Here is an 18,312-nt window from a genome sequence, read left to right as displayed (position 1 = left end):
AGGGAAAGTGTGTGACTCAGGCAGGGGTGATAGGGAGATAGTGGGCAGCAGATCACTGCCTCGCTGACAGCAGCACATCCCTGCTTCACTGACAGCAGCACATCCCTGCCTCATTGACAGCAGCACATACCTGCCTCACTTATAGCAGCACATCCCTGCCTCACTGGCAGCAGCAGCACATCCCTGCCTCACTGGCAGCAGCAGATCACTGCTTCACTGACAGCAGCACATCCCTGCCTCACTGGCAGCAGCAGATCCCTGCCTTTCTGACAGCTGTATATAGGGCCTAATTCAGACCTGATCTCTGCTGTGCATATTCACACAACAGGAGATCAGGTCTGAAGTGTGTGTGTGTGTGTGTGTGTGTGTGTGTGCTGGTGCCGCAGTGCACCGGCACATGCCAGAGATGCGATCAGCATCTCTGCCCAGTGAGCGCCTCTGCCAACACATACTTATCTTGCATATGAGATCTCTTGATCATGAAGATAGTTCTCACAGGGTGAGGTTCATCCATTACATTTTAAAGTAGGAAGGTACAAATTACATATTCAAATTACATATATGTGCTGGATTCAAATGTTTTCCCCCCTTCCTTTCTCAATTGTGCCCATCAGCAGCTATTCTAATGTTGCTGCCAATGGGTGTGACACATTCATTTCTTCTGTGGGGTACACTGGACTCCACAAGGATTCACATTGGGGTGTAGAGTAGGATCTTGATCTGAGGCACCAACAGGCTCAAAGCTTTTGACTGTTCCCAAGATGCTCAGCGCCCCCTGCTCTATAACCTCGCTTCCATGAACAGGGAGCTCAGTTTGTAGTTGGTGCCTTCAGGAGCAGGACACTTAACAGGGGGCTGCCTCAGGCAGCCTATACTTAGCTATTAATTTTGACAAGAAAAGAAGAACTTTTTTTATAAGAATGTACAAGGGCTGCAGCAGGCTAGGTCTAATAGACATCTTTACTGCAGCTCCATCACTCCCAGCGGCGCAGTATACTCCCGTGCCCTGGTTGCTGGGTCACTGCAGCGGAGGCTCCGGTTTCTTCCTAAGGTCAGTCACACACACACCGCCCTCCGGGATCACGAGGCCGCTGATGAAAGGGAGGTAAGGGGTTTCTGTGCCCACACTATACCGTGATCCAGCGTGGCAGTAGGGGGCGGGCCGTGTGCGCACTGGCTTGGACACTGATTACTGGGCAGCCGCTCCACTAGCCACCAGGGACAGTTAAGGAGCACAGCTCTGGGGGGTTTTCTCCTATATTAACCCCATTTTGTACTACCTGCAGTGCATTGTGATAGGTAATAGAGCCTGATTCAGGTTGGATTGCAATCACAATAAGCAATCCAACTGCAAAAATTGCTAAGAGCATACGCATGCGCCTGCATTTTCTGTGACTGTCAATCGGTGCGGGGGGGGGGGGGGGGTCAGCAACACTCCATTTCAAAGTCGGAGATGGAGCGGTGCGGGGGCAGGGCTTCAACGGAGAAACAGGAGGCGTGGTCAGAGCGGCTGCATGACATCACATGCAGCCGTTGCGATCACAGAAATGGTGGCGGCTTCCTGCGCACACGTACAGTCTGCACCAACAGGAGGCTAACCCATTTTTTATGATCACGCTGAACTGCACTGAGTCTGCAATTTCAGCGTGGTCAAGAAGGGAGGCGGCATGCTGGGTGGCCATGCCCTGTGATGGGTGGCCCCAGCATGCGAACCAAAGGATTGCAAATTCTGTTACTTAGCAGAATTTGCAATCCATACTGAATTAGGCCATTGATTACAAAATTGTAAACAATATTTGAAGTTTTTCTTCAGGGACTAACACAAAAGATGCTTGGGGCTACTAACACATGGGTAAGCCACGTAAAGCTTCCCATGGGTCAGTGGCATCACAACGGGGTTGCGGCACACACCCGAGTGTCACCCGCCAAGGGGGGTGACACCAAAGTGCCAGCTCTTCTTCAGTGACAGAATATGGGTGTTTCACTGTGACATTACGTGCAACACCCAGTTTCTGTCACTGTGCAGGAGCCAGCACCACTCACACACTAGTCCCCGGGTACAGCCCCCAACCCCCGGGATACCCGCAGCAACAAAATGGTGATTCAGGCCACACCCCTACCTATGAGACCATGCCTCCTTTTTACCATTGCGCTGCTTATCTGCGCGCACTGCATTACAATCTCCCTCGCCGCCTCTCTGGGTGTCACCAGTGATAGTGACACCTCTGCCATGCTTGTAGCAGCTGGTCCTAAGATCTACGCCTCCAGCCCTGAGTGTTTTCCCTTGTGACTTGTTGATCATCATAGCGAAGCAGATGCTTACAGAAAACTGCAGGGGCTTAGATTGAAAAGAAAAACATTGACGAACCCATCATTTCAGCGACAGGGTCTGCCACACGACTGACTGAAATGACTGGTTGGTTTGGGCCCCCACCAAAAAAGAATCAATCAATCTCTCCTTGCACAAACTGGCTCTACAGAGGCAAGATGTCCACCTCATCATCCTCCGATTCCTCACCCCTTTCACTGTGTACATCCCCCTCCTCACAGATTATTAATTTGTCCCCACTGGAATCCACCATCTCAGATCCCTGTGTACTTTCTGGAGGCAATTGCTGGTGAATGTCTCCACGGAGGAATTGATTATAATTAATTTTGATGATCATCATCTTCTCCACATTTTCTGGAAGTAACCTTGTACGCCGATTGCTGACAAGGTGAGCGGCCGCACTAAACACTCTTTCGGAGTACACACTGGAGGGAGGGCAACTTAGGTAGAATAAAGCCAGTTTGTGCAAGGGCCTCCAAATTGCCTCTTTTTCTCCACCATTCTTTCAAAGGTGACAGAATCATATGCAGTGACAGTAGACGACATGTCAGTAATCGTTGCCAGGTCCTTCAGTCTGGACCAGATGTCAGCACTCACTCCAGACTGCCCTGCATCACCGCCAGCGGGTGGGCTCGGAATTCTTAGCCTTTTCCTCGCACCCCCAGTTGCGGGAGAATGTGAAGGAGGAGCTGTTGACGGGTCACGTTCCGCTTGACTTGACAATTTTCTCACCAGCAGGTCTTTGAACCTCTGCAGACTTGTGTCTGCCGGAAAGAGAGATACAATGTAGTTTTTAAATCTAGGATCGAGCACGGCGGCCAAAATGTAGTGCTCTGATTTCAACAGATTGAATCCTGGTTAAGCAAATTAAGGGCTCCATCCACAAGTCCCACATGCCTAGTTGAATCGCTCTGTTTTAGCTCCTCCTTCAATGTCTCCAGCTTCTTCTGCAAAAGCCTGATGAGGGGAATGACCTGACTCAGGCTGGCAGTGTCTGAACTGACTTCACGTGTGGAAAGTTCAAAGGGTTGCAGAACCTTGCACAACGTTGAAATCATTCTCCACTGCGCTTGAGTCAGGTGCATTCCCCCTCCTTTGCCTATATCGTGGACAGATGTATAGGCTTGAATGGCCTTTTGCTGCTCCTCCATCCTCTGAAGCATATAGAGGGTTGAATTCCACCTCGTTACCACCTCTTGCTTCAGATGATGGCAGGGCAGGTTCAGGAATGTTTGGTGGTGCTCCAGTCTTCGGCATGCGGTGGCTGAAGGCAGAAAGTGGCCCGCAATTCTTCGGGCCACCGACAGCATCTCTTGCACGCCCCTGTCGTTTTTTAAATAATTCTGCACCACCAAGTTCAATGTATGTGCAAAACATGGGACATGCTGGAATTTGCCCAGATGTAATGCACGCACAATATTGGTGGCATTGTCCGATGTCACAAATCCCCAGGAGAGTTCAATTGGGGTAAGCCATTCTGCGATGATGTTCCTCAGTTTCCGTAAGAGGTTGTCAGCTGTGTGCCTCTTATGGAAAGCGGTGATACAAAGCGTAGCCCGCCTAGGAACGAGTTGGCAATTGCGAGATGCTGCTACTGGTGCCGCCGCTGCTGTTCTTGCTGCGGGAGGCAATACATCTACCCAGTGGGCTGTCACAGTCATATAGTCCTGAGTCTGCCCTGCTCCACTTAACCACAGACAAGTGGACATTGGGTACAACTGCATTTTTTAGGACACTGGTGACTCTTTTTCTGAGGTCTGTGTACATTTTCGGTATCGCCTGCCTAGAGAAATGGAACCTAGAGGGTATTTGGTACCGGGGACACAGTACCTCAATCAAGTCTCTAGTTGCCTCTAAATTAACGATGGATACCGGAACCACGTTTCTCACCACCCAGACCTGAGTTATCCGCTTTGCAGCAGGATGACTGCTGTGATATTTCATCTTCCTCGCAAAGGACTGTTGGACAGTCAATTGCTTACTGGAAGAAGTACAAGTGGTCTTCCGACTTCCCCTCTGGGATGACGATCGACTCCCAGCAGCAACAACAGCAGCGCCAGCAGCAGTAGGCGTTACACTCAAGGATGCATCGGAGGAATCCCAGGCAGGAGAGGACTCGTCAGACTTGCCAGTGACATGGCCTGCAGGACTATTGGCTCTCCTGTCTAAGGAGGAAATTGACACTGAGGGAGTTGGTGGTGTGGTTTGCAGGAGCTTGGTTACAAGAGGAAGGGATTTAGTGGTTAGTGGACTGCTTCCGCTGTCATCCAAAGTTTTTGAACTTGTCACTGACTTATGATGAATGCGCTGCAGGTGACGTATAAGGGAGGATGTTCCGAGGTGTTTAACGTCCTTATCCCTACTTATTACAGCTTGACAAAGGCAACACACGGCTTGACACCTGTTGTCCGCATTTGTGTACAGGATGCATACCTTCATGTCCCCATTTATCCACCTCATCAGGCGTAACTCAGATTTGCGGTACAGGACTGTCATTGCCAATTTCAGACGTTGCTGTTTGGTCTCTCCATGGCCCTGAGAATTTTCACCAAGGTAATGGCGGAAATGATGGTGCTCCTGTGCAAGCAAGGTGTCACAATTATCCCGTACTTGGGCGATCTCATAAAAGCGAGATCAAGAGAGCAGTTGCTGAACAGCGTATCACTTTCACTGAAAGTGTTACAGCAACACGGCTGGATTCTCAATATCCCGAAGTCGCAGTTGATTCCTACTACTCGTCTGTCTTTCTTGGGCATGATTCTGGACACAGACCAGAAGAGGGTTTATCTCCTGATAGAAAAGGCCCAGGAACTCATGACTCTTGTCAGGAACCTATTGAAACCAAAACAGGTGTCAGTGCATCACTGCACTCGAGTCCTGGGAAAGATGGTGGCATCATACGAGGCCATTCCATTCGGCAGGTTCCATGCGAGGACTTTCCAATGGGACCTACTGGACAAGTGGTCCGGGTCACATTTACAGATGCATTGGTTGATCACCCTGTCCCCCAGGGTCAGGGTATCACTCTTGTGGTGGCTGCAGAGTGCTCACCTTCTCGGGGGACGCAGATTCAGCATTCAGGGCTGGATCCTGGTGACCACAGACGCAAGCCTCCAAGGTTGGGGAGCAGTCACACAAGGAAGAAATTTCCAAGGTCTTTGGTCAAGTCAAGAGACTTGTCTTCACATCAACATCCTGGAACTAAGGGCCATATACAATGCCCTACGTCAAGCGGAGACCTTACTTTGCGACCAACCGGTTCTGATCCAGTCAGACAACGTCACCGCAGTGGCTCATGTAAACCGCCAAGGCGGCACAAGAAGCAGAGTGGCGATGGCACAAGCCACCAGAATTCTTTGCTGGGTGGAGAATCACGCAAGCGCACTGTCAGCAGTGTTCATTCCGGGAGTGGACAACTGGGAAGCAGACATCCTCAGCAGACACGACCTACATCCGGGAGAGTGGGGACTTCATCAGGAAGTCTTTGCACAGATTACAAGTCGGTGGGAACTGCCACAGATAGACATGATGCCGTCCCGGCTCAACAAAAAGCTACAGAGGTATTGCGCAAGGTCAAGAGACCCTCAGGCAGTAGCTGTAGACGCCCTAGTGACACCGTGGGTGTTCCGGTCGGTCTATGTATTTCCTCCTCTTCCTCTCATACCCAAGGTGTTGAGGATAATAAGACAAAGAGGAGTGAGAACAATCCTCATTGTTCCAGATTGGCCACGGAGGACCTGGTATCCGGATCTGCAGGAAATGCTCACAGAAGATCCTTGGCCTCTCCCTCTAAGACAGGACCTGTTGCATCAGGGGCCCTGTCTGTTCCAAGACTTACCGCGGCTGCGTTTGACGGCATGGCGGTTGAATGCCGGATCCTAGCATTCCGGTTGAGGTCATCCCTACGCTGATAAAGGCTAGGAAGGATGTAACGTTAAAACATTACACCGTATATGGCGAAATTATGTTTCTTGGTGTGAGGCCAGGAATGCTCCTACGGAAGAATTCCATCTGGGCCGTTTCCTTCACTTCCTACAAACTGGAGTGAATTTGGGCCTAAAATTAGGCTCTATTAAGGTCCAGATTTCGGCCTTATCCATTTTCTTTCAAAAAGAATTGGCTTCTCTTCCAGAAGTTCAGACTTTTGTAAAAGGAGTGCTGCATATTCAGCCTCCTTTTGTGCCTCCGGTGGCACCTTGGGACCTTAACGTGGTGTTAAGTTTTCTAAAATTACACTGGTTTGAACCACTTAAAACAGTGGAGTTAAAATATCTCACATGGAAGGTGGTCATGTTATTAGCCTTGGCTTCGGCTAGGCGAGTGTCGGAATTAGCGGCTTTGTCACATAAAAGCCCATATTTGGTATTCCATGTGGATAGAGCGGAATTGCAGACCCGTCCTCAATTCCTACCAAAAGTGGTCTCATCTTTTCATATGAACCAACCTATTGTGGTGCCTGTGGCTACGCGTGACTTGGAGGATTCCGAGTTACTTGATGTGGTTAGGGCTTTGAAAATTTACGTGGCCAGGACGGCTAGAGTCAGGAAAACTGAAGCGCTGTTTGTCCTGTATGCAACCAACAAGATTGGTGCCCCTGCTTCAAAGCAGGCTATTGCTCGCCGGATTTGTAACACGATTCAGCAAGCGCATTCTATGGCTGGATTGCAGTTACTGAAATCGGTCAAGGCCCATTCCACGAGGAAAGTGGGCTCTTCTTGGGCGGCTGCCCGAGGGGTCTCGGCACTACAGCTGTGTCAAGCTGCTACTTGGTCGGGTTCACACACCTTTGCAAAATACTATAAGTTTGATACCCTGGCTGAGGAGGAACTCATGTTTGCTCAATCGGTGCTGCAGAGTCATCCGCACTCTCCCGCCCATTTTGGAGCATTGGTATAATCCCCATGGTCCTTACGGAGTCCCCAGCATCCTCTAGGACGTTAGAGAAAATAAGATTTTAAACCTACTGGTAAATCTTTTTCTCGTAGTCCGTAGAGGATGCTGGGCGCCCGTCCCAAGTGCGGACTACTTCTGCAATACTTGTATATAGTTATTGCTTCAATAAGGGTTATGTTATAGTTGCATCGGTCCTGCACTGATGCTATGTTGTTTTTTCATACTGATAACTTTGTAGTTTATCACAAGTTATACGGTGTGATTGGTGTGGCTGGTATGAATCTTGCCCTGGATTAACAAAATCCTTTCCTCATACTGTCCGTCTCCTCTGGGCACAGTTTCTCTAACTGTGGCATAGAGGGAGGAGCCAGTGCACACCCAGAACTAAAGTCTTTCTTAAAGTGCCCATGTCTCCTGTGGAGCCCGTCTATCCCCATGGTCCTTACGGAGTCCCCAGCATCCTCTACGGACTACGAGAAAAAGATTTACCGGTAGGTTTAAAATCTTATTTTCTACTTTATTCTTTTCTATCCTAGTTTATTACGACCAACTCTCATCCAAGGAGTTTGATATTCTACTACCTGCATGCAATTTAAATTGCTTAAATTGTTTATATGGTTGATTTGTCCTTCACAATCCATAATCTGCAAATTGGATGTACTTGTGTCATTGAAAATCTTATAATAAAAATGTATATACAGATACTCAACCTGTATATTGAAAAAAAAAAAGTTATAAGACATATGCATTCAATATTTGAAGAAACAAAATAAAATAAAGCTATCTATTGGGTTTCACTAACAAGCACATTGGAAGACTTGACTACTGTTAAAAGACATGCATTACATGGTATAGAGCCACAAACCACAATGTAGTAAAATAAAAACAAACTTACATGTGTATCAAACCTATGTGAGGCTTACATTGATAGTGCAAGATCAACACTCTATCAACTGTGCAAACTAGACTGCACATAAATGCCATAAAATTTATCTGAGATTTTAGTAAATAAGGCCCGTTGCTGTCCGGGTCACGCAGCCGTCACGGCCCGCCCCCATACGGTCTGGTCATGTCTGCGTTGTCCTGACTGTGCCCCCAAAATGGCGGCACAACGCCGCTGGCCCGACTCCTCCTGCCCAGTGACCGCCTCTGCCTGTCAATCAGGCAGAGGCGCTCACTGGGCAGAGATGCTGATCGCATCTCTGGCATGTGCCGGTGCACTGCGGCACCAGCACACACGCACTTCAGACCTGATCTCCTGTTGTGTGAATATGCACAGCAGGGATCAGGTCTGAATTAGGCCCTATATACAGCTGTCAGTAAGGCAGGGATGTGCTGCTGCCAGTGAGGCAGGGATGTGCTGCTGGTAGTGAAGCAGTGATGTGCTGCTGTCAGCGAAGCAGTGCTGTGCTGCTGTCAGCGAGACAGGGATGTGCTGCTGTCAGCGAGGCAGGGATGTGCTGCTGTCAGCGAGGCAGGGATGTGCTGCTGTCAGCGAAGCAGGGATGTGCTGCTGTCAGCGAAGCAGGGATGTGCTGCTGTCAGCGAAGCAGGGATGTGCTGCTGTCAGCGAGGCAGGGATGTGCTGCTGTCAGCGAGGCAGGGATGTGCTGCTGTCAGCGAGGCAGGGATGTGCTGCTATAAGTGAGGTAGGGATGTGCTGCTGTCATTGAAGCAGGAATGTGCTGCTGCAGTGAGGCAGAGATATGCAGCCCACTATCTCCCTATCACCCCTGCCTGAGTCACACACTTTCCCTGTCACCCCTGCCTCAGTTACCCACTATCTCCCAGTCACCGCTGCCTCAGTCAACCACTATATCTGCGATCCCTGCCTCAGTCACCCACTATACCAGTCACCCCTGCTTTAGTCACCCACTGTCACCCTATCACCCCTGCTTCAGTCACCCACTATCCCTGTCAACCCTGCCTCAGTCACCCACTATCTCCCAGTCACCCCTGCCTCAGTCAGCCACTATCCCTGTCACCCCTGCCTCAGTCTCTTACTGTCCCTGTCACCCCTGCCACAGTCATCCACTATCTCCCTATCACCCCTGCCTTAGTCATTTATTATACCTGTCACCCACTTTCTTCCCATACTTACCCAACCCCTTCCTATCACCCCTCCCTCAGTAACCCACTATCTCCCTGTCACCCACTATATCCCAGTCACCCCGGCCTCAGTCACCCACTATCTCCCACTCATACATGCTTCAGTCACCCACTATCTCCCAGTCATCCCTGCCTCAGTCACCTACTGACACCAGTGCAGACATTTCTGCTGCGGCCTCTCCACTCTCCAGCGTGAACGTCCTGACGACTGAGGAAATCCGCTTCCTAGTTGAGGACTCCGGGAATGAACACTGCCGATATTGCTGTCAGATGACTTTCTACCCATTGGAGGATTTTTGATACTTCCAGCTTTGCCATGCAGTTTCGAGTGCCGCCTTGATGATTTGTGTACACTACCATGGTGGCGTTGTCAGATTGTACTTGAACAGGCCTGTTCTGTACTAGAGGCAGGGCCAGTGTCAATTAATTGAACACTGCCTGCAATTCCAGAATGTATATCAGGAGGAGAGATTCCTCCCTGGTCCACCGACCCTGGAGAAAGTGTTGCTCCAACACCATGGCCCAGCCCAAAAGACTGGCATCCATTGTCAGGAGGACACAGTTGGAGATCCAGAAGGGATGGCCCCTGCTCAACTGTTGGTCCTGTAGCCACCAGCTCAGTGTCAGACGAACCTCCGGAGACAAGGAGATCATTTGAGACATCATCCGATGAGGCAGGCCGTCCCACTTGGAGAGGATTAACCTCTGCAGAGGGCGGTAATGAAATTGAGCGTACTCTACCATATCGAAAGCCGACACCATGAGGTCTAGTACTTGCATCGCCGTGTGTATCAACACTCTTGGGCGAGAGAGGACGATACTGTCCTGAATTTTCAGGACTTTCTCTGGAGACAGAAACAATTGTTGGCTGTGTGTGTCCAGCAGTGCCCCTAGGTGCACAATGTTCCGAGCAGGGACCAGCGAGGACTTTTTTCAGTTGATGAGCCACCCGTGGACTTTTAGGAATTGGACCGCCAGTTCCAGATAACTGTGGAGAACCTCTTGGGAGTTCACCAGGATCAGCAAGTCGTCCAGATTTGGCAGGATCCTGATTCTCTGATGGTGAAGGGTCGTCATCACGGCCATGACCTTGGTGAATATCCGAGGTGCCGTGGCCAAACCAGAAGGCAGGACTTGAAATCCAAAAACAAACCAGGCACAACACTGCTTAGCTTCCATCATCAGATGAGATTGGACCAGTGGAGTAACTACTGCCCCCGCAGTCCTCGCGGTGGCTTGGGGGCGAGGGGCTGCGGGGGCGCCACTGATTTACAGCAGACTGACATGCGGATGAGCGTCCGCATGTCAGTCTGCAGTCTCCTTCCCTCCGCCGCTTTTTGGAGGGACACGGAGGGCACACAGCGCGCCTCCCTGTGTCCCTCCTGCTGCATCATCTCCGGCGGCCGCGGGTCTAATAGGGGGAAGTGCCGTCCGTGAGCTCTAATTGGCTTACGAACCGGCACTTCCCCCTATTAGACCCGCGGCCGCCGGAGATGATGCAGCAGGAGGGACACAGGAGAGACGAGCTGTGCCCTCCGTGTCCCTCCAAAAAGCGATGGCGGGGGGTGGGGTAAATATCTGGCACTGGGGGCATATATGGCACGGGGGGGGGGAGGGAGGAATATCTGGCACTGGGGCATTTCTGGCACTGGGGGGAATATCTGGCACTGGGGGCATATCTGGCACTGGGGGGGATATCTGGCACTGGGGCATATATGGCACTGGGGGGGAATATCTGGCACTGGGGGCATATATGGCACTGGGGGGGGTATCTGGCACTGGGGGCATATATGGCACGGGGGGCATATATGGCACTGGGGGGAATATCTGGCACTGGGGGCATATATGGCACTGGGGGGGAATATCTGGCACTGGGGGCATATGTGTACCTGGCACATGGGGGGGACGACTATATTTGGCACTGGGGCATGTAAGTACCTGGCACCGTGGGGGAATATCTGGCACTGGGGACATATGTGGCACTGGGAGCACAGCCCTAGCAACAAGGACTACCTCCTAGCAACGAGCATGACACCCAGTGCATGAAACATCTGGCAACGAGCATGACACCCAGTGCATGAAACACCTGGCAACGAGCATGACACCCAGTGCATGAAACCCCTGGCAACGAGCATGACACCCTGAGCATGAAAACCCCTGGCACCGTGCATGGAACCAAGAGCATGAAACCCCTGACAACGAGCATGACACCCAGTGCATTAAACCCCTGACAACGAGCAGGTAATTGAAAAGTAATTAGAAGCCTTACTGTAGGACTTAATGTGTAATGGGCATTACGGTGTGTGGCATAATGTATCACGGACATTGCGGTGTGTGTCATAATGTGTCGCAGGCATTACGGTGTATGGTATACTATATCGCGGGCATTGTGATATGTGGTATAATGTCTCAGGGTCATTGCAGTGTGTGGCATAATGTATCACGGACATTGCGGTGTGTGTCATAATGTGTCAGGCATTACGGTGTGTGGTATACTATATCACGGGCATTGTGGTATGTGGTATAATGTCTCAGGGTCATTGCAGTGTGGCATAATACATAACGGGCATTGCGATGTGTGGCATAGGGTATAACGGGCAGGGCATTGCGGTATGTGTCACAGGCATTACGGTGTATGGTATACTATATCACGGGCATTGTGGTATAATGTCTCAAGGTCATTGCAGTGTGTGGCATAATGTGTCACAGGCATTGTATGTGCTATAATGTATCGGGCATTGCAGTGTGTGGCATAATGTATCACGGACATTGCGGTGTGTGTCATAATGTGTCACAGACATTGTATGTGCTATAATGTATCAGGGGCATTGCAGTGTGTAGCATAATGTATAACGGGCATTGCGATTCCAGTCATAATGTGTCACAGGCATTACGGTGTGTGGCATAATGTGTCACAGACATTACGGTGTGTGGCATAATGTGTCGGGGGCATTACAGTGTGTGCATATTGTGTCGTGCATTATTGTGTGCGGCATAATGTCTAAGGGCCATTGCAGTATGTGGCATAATGTATACTGGGCATTACTATAAGGAGGAAAAATGACAAATAATGTAAGGGGCATGAATCAGGATTATTTTTCTTTCCTGTGGTGGCCAACGTATGGGCGTGCAGGTTGCAAAACTGGGGTGTAAGGTAGTCTTTTCCTGCAATGCCACGCCGCTTTATGCGAAACCACGCCCACTCCGACAAAACCACGCCCCTTTTTTTATTTAGGCGCGCGCATATTTATCCCTTTCTTGCTCCCAATTATGGAGCATGAAGGGGGGGGGGGGGGGGGGGCGCCAAAGAATTTCTTGGCTTGGGGGAGAAAAATTTCTAGTTACGCCACTGGATTGGACATATCCAGTGTGATGCGGCTGTAGATGATTTTTGCTGTTTCTAACTTCTACATCAATGAATAAGTTTCAAAATAGAATGCATCAAGAGAACGGTGTTGGTAGTATAAAACTACCTACAGCACCTGGTATTCCCAGGTGGTCTCACATCCAAGAACAAACCAGGCCTAAGATCAGGTGATATTGGGCATATACAGTGTGGTGTGGCTGTAGATGAGCTTAGTGGTTTCTGTTAGAGTTCTTCTACTTCTAACTACTCGTACATAAATGAATAAGCGGACGATTTATTAAACCTGGTGAAATGATAATTTGCATGGTGATAAAGTACCAGCCAATCAGCTCCTAATTGCCATGTCACAGGCTGGGTTTGAAAAATGACAGTTAGGAGCTGACTGGCTGGTACTTTATCACCTTGCACTTTATCAGTTCACCAGGCTTAATAGATCTGCCCCAATGTTTCAAAATGGAATGCATCAAGAGAACGTTGTTGGTATTGTAAAAATACACACAGCTCCTGGTATTTCCTGGTGGTCTCCCATCCAAGTACTAAAACCAGGAGGAGCTGTTGACGGGTCACGTTCCGCTTGACTTGACAATTTTCTCACCAGCAGGTCTTTGAACCTCTGCAGACTTGTGTCTGCAGGAAAGAGAGATACAATGTAGGTTTTAAATCTAGGATCGAGCACGGTGGCCAAAATTTATTGCTCTGATTTCAACAGATTGAATCCTGGTTAAGCGAATTAAGGGCTCCATCCACAAGTCCCACTAACGCTGATTGAACGCTGCTGTTATGTGTCAATTTTTTCTTTCTTCTTTATACATACTACATCTCATTATCAACCAGTATATATTAGCAGCAGACACAGTACAGTACGGTAGTCCACGGCTGTAGCTACCTCTGTGTCGGCACTCGGCAGTCCGTCCATAATTGTATACCACCTACCCGTGGTTTTTTTTTCTTTCTTCTTTATACATACTACATCTCATTATCATCCAGTCTATATTAGCAGCAGACACAGTACAGTACGGTAGTCCACGGCTGTAGCTACCTCTGTGTCGGCACTCGGCAGTCCATCCATAATTGTATACCACCTACCCGTGGTTTTTTTTTTCTTCTTTATACATACTACATCTCATTATCATCCAGTCTATATTAGCAGCAGACACAGTACAGTACGGTAGTCCACGGCTGTAGCTACCTCTGTGTCGGCACTCGGCAGTCCATCCATAATTGTATACCACCTACCCGTGGTTTTTTTTTCTTTCTTCTTTATACATACTACATCTCATTATCATCCAGTCTATATTAGCAGCAGACACAGTACAGTACGGTAGTCCACGGCTGTAGCTACCTCTGTGTCGGCACTCGGCAGTCCATCCATAATTGTATACCACCTACCCGTGGTTTTTTTTTCTTTCTTCTATATACATACTACATCTCATTATCATCCAGTCTATATTAGCAGCAGACACAGTACAGTACGGTAGTCCACGGCTGTAGCTACCTCTGTGTCGGCACTCGGCAGTCCATCCATAATTGTATACCACCTACCCGTGGTTTTTTTTTCTTTCTTCTTTATACATACTACATATCATTATCATCCAGTCTATATTAGCAGCAGACACAGTACAGTACGGTAGTCCACGGCTGTAGCTACCTCTGTGTCGGCACTCGGCAGTCCATCCATAATTGTATACCACCTACCCGTGGTTTTTTTTCTTCTTCTTTATACATACTACATCTCATTATCATCCAGTCTATATTAGCAGCAGACACAGTACAGTATGGTAGTCCACGGCTGTAGCTACCTCTGTGTCGGCACTCGGCAGTCCATCCATAATTGTATACCACCTACCCGTGGTTTTTTTTTCTTGCTTCTTTATACATACTACATCTCATTATCATCCAGTCTATATTAGCAGCAGACACAGTACAGTACGGTAGTCCACGGCTGTAGCTACCTCTGTGTCGGCACTCGGCAGTCCGTCCATAATTGTATACCACCTACCCGTGGTTTTTTTTTCTTTCTTCTTTATACATACATACTACATCTCTTTATCAACCAGTCTATATTAGCAGCAGACACAGTACGGTAGTCCACGGCTGTAGCTACCTCTGTGTCGGCACTCGGCAGTCCGTCCATAATTGTATACCACCTACCCGTGGTTTTTTTTTCTTTCTTCTTTATACATACATACTACATCTCTTTATCAACCAGTCTATATTAGCAGCAGACACAGTACGGTAGTCCACGGCTGTAGCTACCTCTGTGTCGGCACTCGGCAGTCCGTCCATAATTGTATACCACCTACCCGTGGTTTTTTTTTCTTTCTTCTTTATACATACATACTACATCTCTTTATCAACCAGTCTATATTAGCAGCAGACACAGTACAGTACGGTAGTCCACGGCTGTAGCTACCTCTGTGTCGGCACTCGGCAGTCCATCCATAATTGTATACTAGTATCCATCCATCTCCATTGTTTACCTGAGGTGCCTTTTAGTTGTGCCTATTAAAATATGGAGAACAAAAATGTTGAGGTTCCAAAATTAGGGAAAGATCAAGATCCACTTCCACCTCGTGCTGAAGCTGCTGCCACTAGTCATGGCCGAGACGATGAAATGCCAGCAACGTCGTCTGCCAAGGCCGATGCCCAATGTCATAGTACAGAGCATGTCAAATCCAAAACACCAAATATCAGTAAAAAAAGGACTCCAAAACCTAAAATAAAATTGTCGGAGGAGAAGCGTCAGGAGAGGACTCGTCAGAATTGCCAGTGACATGGCCTGCAGGACTATTGGCATTCCTGGGGAAGGAGGAAATTGACACTGAGGGAGTTGGTGGGGTGGTTTGCGTGAGCTTGGTTACAAGAGGAAGGGATTTACTGGTCAGTGGACTGCTTCCGCTGTCACCCAAAGTTTTTGAACTTGTCACTGACTTATTATGAATGCGCTGCAGGTGACGTATAAGGGAGGATGTTCCGAGGTGGTTAACGTCCTTACTCCTACTTATTACAGCTTGACAAAGGGAACACACGGCTTGACACCTGTTGTCCGCATTTCTGGTGAAATACCTCCACACCGAAGAGCTGATTTTTTTGGTATTTTCACCTGGCATGTCAACGGCCATATTCCTCCCACGGACAACAGGTGTCTCCCCGGGTGCCTGACTTAAACAAACCACCTCACCATCAGAATCCTCCTGGTCAATTTCCTCCCCAGCGCCAGCAACACCCATATCCTCCTCATCCTGGTGTACTTCAACACTGACATCTTCAATCTGACTATCAGGAACTGGACTGCGGGTGCTCCTTCCAGCACTTGCAGGGGGCGTGCAAATGGTGGAAGGCGCATGCTCTTCACGTCCAGTGTTGGGAAGGTCAGGCATCGCAACCGACACAATTGGACTCTCCTTGTGGATTTGGGATTTCGAAGAATGCACAGTTCTTTGCTGTGCTGCTTTTGCCAGCTTGAGTCTTTTCATTTTTCTAGCGAGAGGCTGAGTGCTTCCATCCTCATGTGAAGCTGAACCACTAGCCATGAACATAGGCCAGGGCCTCAGCCGTTCCTTGCCACTCCGTGTCGTAAATGGCATATTGGCAAGTTTACGCTTCTCCTCCGACAATTTTATTTTAGGTTTTGGAGTCCTTTTTTTTCTGATATTTGGTGTTTTGGATTTGACATGCTCTGTACTATGACATTGGGCATCAGCCTTGGCAGACGACGTTGCTGGCATTTCATCGTCTCGGCCATGACTAGTGGCAGCAGCTTCAGCACGAGGTGGAAGTGGATCTTGATCTTTCCCTAATTTTGGAACCTCAACATTTTTGTTCTCCATATTTTAATAGGCACAACTAAAAGGCACCTCAGGTAAACAATGGAGATGGATACTAGTATACAATTATGGACTGCCTGCCGAGTGCAGACACAGAGGTAGCCACAGCCGTGAACTACCGTACTGTACTGTGTCTGCTGCTAATATAGACTGGTTGATAAAGTGATGTCTATGTAACTATGTATGTATAAAGAAGAAAGAAAAAAAAACCACGGTTAGGTGGTATACAATTATGGACGGACTGCCTGCCGAGTGCCGACACAGAGGTAGCCACAGCCGTGAACTACCGCACTGTACTGTGTCTGCTGCTAATATATAGACTGGTTGATAAAGAGATAGTATACTCGTAACTAGTATGTATGTATAAAGAAAGAAAAAAAAACCACGGTTAGGTGGTATATACAATTATGGACGGGCTGCCGAGTGCCGACACAGAGGTAGCCACAGCCGTGAACTACCGCACTGTACTGTGTCTGCTGCTAATATATAGACTGGTTGATAAAGAGATAGTATACTCGTAACTAGTATGTATGTATAAAGAAAGAAAAAAAAACCACGGTTAGGTGGTATATACAATTATGGACGGGCTGCCGAGTGCCGACACAGAGGTAGCCACAGCCGTGAACTACCGCACTGTACTGTGTCTGCTGCTAATATAGACTGGTTGATAAAGAGATAGTATACTCGTAACTAGTATGACTATAAAGAAAGAAAAAAAAACCACGGTTAGGTGGTATATACAATTATGGACGGGCTGCCGAGTGCCGACACAGAGGTAGCCACAGCCGTGAACTACCGCACTGTACTGTGTCTGCTGCTAATATATAGACTGGTTGATAAAGAGATAGTATACTCGTAACTAGTATGTATGTATAAAGAAAGAAAAAAAAACCACGGTTAGGTGGTATATACAATTATGGACGGGCTGCCGAGTGCCGACACAGAGGTAGCCACAGCCGTGAACTACCACACTGTACTGTGTCTGCTGCTAATATATAGACTGGTTGATAAAGAGATAGTATACTCGTAACTAGTATGTATGTATAAAGAAAGAAAAAAAAACACGGTTAGGTGGTATATACAATTATGGACGGGCTGCCGAGTGCCGACACAGAGGTAGCCACAGCCGTGAACTACCGCACTGTACTGTGTCTACTGCTAATATATAGACTGGTTGATAAAGAGATAGTATACTCGTAACTAGTATGTATGTATAAAGAAAGAAAAAAAAACCACGGTTAGGTGGTATATACAATTATGGACGGGCTGCCGAGTGCCGACACAGAGGTAGCCACAGCCGTGAACTACCGCACTGTACTGTGTCTGCTGCTAATATAGACTGGTTGATAAAGAGATAGTATACTCGTAACTAGTATGTATGTATAAAGAAAGAAAAAAAAACCACGGTTAGGTGGTATATACAATTATGGACGGGCTGCCGAGTGCCGACACAGAGGTAGCCACAGCCGTGAACTACCGCACTGTACTGTGTCTGCTGCTAATATATAGACTGGTTGATAAAGAGATAGTATACTCGTAACTAGTATGTATGTATAAAGAAAGAAAAAAAAACCACGGTTAGGTGGTATATACAATTATGGACGGGCTGCCGAGTGCCGACACAGAGGTAGCCACAGCCGTGAACTACCGCACTGTACTGTGTCTGCTGCTAATATATAGACTGGTTGATAAAGAGATAGTATACTCGTAACTAGTATGTATGTATAAAGAAAGAAAAAAAAACCACGGTTAGGTGGTATATACAATTATGGACGGGCTGCCGAGTG

This window comes from Pseudophryne corroboree, unplaced genomic scaffold (genome assembly GCF_028390025.1).
Source record: "Pseudophryne corroboree isolate aPseCor3 unplaced genomic scaffold, aPseCor3.hap2 scaffold_879, whole genome shotgun sequence".
Lineage (NCBI taxonomy): Eukaryota > Metazoa > Chordata > Amphibia > Anura > Myobatrachidae > Pseudophryne > Pseudophryne corroboree.
Note: the sequence above shows the minus strand (reverse complement) of the source record.